Below are 2,500 nucleotides of genomic sequence, written 5' to 3'. Positions count from 1 at the left end.
TGTACTTATGTAGTTTTTTTTATTTCTTCTTTTTTTTTTTTTTTTGCTTCCCTTCTATCTCTCTCTCTCTCTCTTTTATCTTCTTACTCCTCTTTTCCATGTGTTTCTTCATCCATCCCCATCTCCCTTCCCCTTCTTTCTCTCTTGCTCTCTCCCTCCCCTCCCTCCCTACTTCCTTCCTTCTCTCCCTCCCTACCTTCCCTCTCCCTTCCTTCTCTCCTTCCTTCTCTCCCTCTCTACCTCCTTCCTTCCCTCTCCCTCGCTCCCTCTCTCTCTATCCCTTCTCTCCCTCCTCCCTACCTCCTTCCTTCTCTCTCTCCCTACCCCCTTTCCCTCTCCCTCCCCTCTCCCACCTTTCCCTCTCCCTCCCTTCTCCCACCTTTCCATCTCCCTCCCCTTCTCCCACCTTTCCCTCTCCCTCCCTACCTCCTTCCTTCTCTCCCTACCCCCTTTCTCTTCATACCTCCTTCCTCTTCTCCCTCTCCCTCCCTACTCCCTTCTCTCTCTCTCTCCTTTCCCTCACCTTACTTCCTTCCTCTTCTCCCTCTCCCTCCCTTTCTCCCTTCCTCCTTCCTTCTCCTCCCTCTCCCTCCCCTTCTCTCTCTCCCTCCCTCTCCTCTCTCCTCCTTCCCTTGCCTCCCCCCCCCCCCCTCCCAGCACGTTTCCTCCCGACCGCAGCATAAAACTCTCCCAATGGTACAGGACTCTCCGCGCCGCCTCTTCGCTGTTGGTCTGTGGTCTCGCGATCGCTCCTCGTCTGGGGTCTGTGGGGGTCTAGGAATCTGGGAATCTGGGAATCTGGGGGATTGGGGGTTTGGGAATCTGGGACTGGGGTTGGGAATCTGAGAGATTGGGGGTCTAGGAATCTGGGAATCTAGGGGATTGGGAATCTTGGGCTTTGGGGTCTGGGGAAGTGGGGATTGGGAATCTGAGGTCTGGGGATTTAGGGTCTGGGAATCTGGGGTTTGGGAATCTGGAATCTGGGGTCTGGGAATCTGGGAATCTGAGGGACTGGGGTTTGGAAATCTGGGGGACTGTGGTCTAGAACAGGGGGGTTTGGGAATCTGGAATGTGGGGTCTGGGAATATGAGGGTCTTGGAATCTAGGAATCTGGGGTCTGATAAGAAGAAGAAGGTAAGGAGGAAGAAGAAGAAATGTAGGAGATAAAGATGAAGAAGAAGAAGAAGAAAAGCAGATGAAGAAGATGAAGCAGAAGCTAAATACAAATGAAAAGGCTAAGAAGCTAAAGAAGAAAATGGAGAAAAACAAGATGAAGAAGAATAACAATAAACAAGCCGAAGAAACTGAAGAAGAAGAAAATTGTGAAGAAGAAGATGAAGAAGAAGAAGAAAAAAGAACAAATAAAAACAAAAAACAGATAAACAAAGAAGAAGAAGAAAAGAAGAACAAAGTAAAACAACATAAAAACAAAGAAGAAGAAGAAGAAAAGAACAGAAAAATATCAACAACAAAGAAGTAAAGAAAGAAGAAGAAAAGAAGAAAAAAGTAAAACATCAACAATAAAGAAACAAACAAAAAAGAAAAGAAAAATACTAAGAAAAAAAAACAAATAAAGAAATACAAAAAGAGAAAAATACTAAGAAAAGATGAAACAAATAAAGAAATAGAAAAAGGAAAAATAACAAGAAAATAAATAAATAAAGACAACATCAACACCAAAAAAAAAAAAAAAAAGTGAAAAAAGAGAGAGAAAAAAAAAGAGAGAGAGAGAAAGACCAATCTGAATATTCATGCCATCCCCAAAGCATCAATTACCAGCCGACTACAGGACAGAGAATGCATAAACAGCCCACTCAGGATACAGACGGCTGAGATGACGTCATCGGTCCGAAGAAGTGGAGCTTTTGACATCCGATTTGTTTGTTTGTCGTCCTTCCCTTCCCGCATCCATCATAGACTTCCTGGCGAGTTGGTGTTCCTCCTCGCGTATATTCTCTTTCTCTTTCTTTCTTCTTCTTTCTCTTTTTCTCTTTCGTTCTCTTTTTTCTCTCTTTTGTGTGTGTGTGTGTCTCTCACTTTCATTCTCCTTCTTCTTCTCTCACGATTTCTCTCTCTCTCTCTCTCTCTCTCTATCTATCTATCTATCTGTATCTCTCTCTCTCTCTCTCTCTCTCTCTCTCTCTCTCTCTCTCTCTCTCTCTGTCACTGTCTCTCTCTCTCTCTCTCTCTCTTGGTCTCTCGTGTCGGTTACTTTCTGGATTTCCTCTTTCCTCTTTTCCTTCAGCCCTCTCCCTCTCCCCTTTCTTTTCCCCTCTTCTCGCGTGGTCCTTCTCGCTTCCCCCTCCCCTCCTCTTTTATCCTGGTTTTTCCTCTTTCCCTTCTCCCCCCTGTACCCCTCTCTCCTTCTCTTTCCCTTCTTTTATTCTCGCTTTCCCCCTCTCGTCTTCCCTCTCGCTCTCTCTCCTTTTATTCTCGATTCCCCCTCCTTCTCCCTCTCTTTCTCCCTTATTCTCGCTTAACCCACCCCCTCCTCTTCCCT

General features: G+C 45.5%; 1 protein-coding gene across 3 annotated transcripts in view; it reads right to left on the bottom strand.

Moving 5' to 3' along the window:
- Positions 1-2,500, bottom strand: part of LOC113800349 (probable sodium/potassium/calcium exchanger CG1090) — a 173,875-nt gene that overhangs the window by 100,685 nt on the left and 70,690 nt on the right. The gene's annotated exons all lie outside the window — the stretch shown is intronic.

The sequence above is a fragment of the Penaeus vannamei genome, chromosome 29 (genome assembly GCF_042767895.1).
Source record: "Penaeus vannamei isolate JL-2024 chromosome 29, ASM4276789v1, whole genome shotgun sequence".
NCBI lineage: Eukaryota > Metazoa > Arthropoda > Malacostraca > Decapoda > Penaeidae > Penaeus > Penaeus vannamei.
The sequence above is the reverse complement of the archived record's forward strand: the minus strand, read 5'-3'. Positions and strand labels throughout refer to the sequence as shown.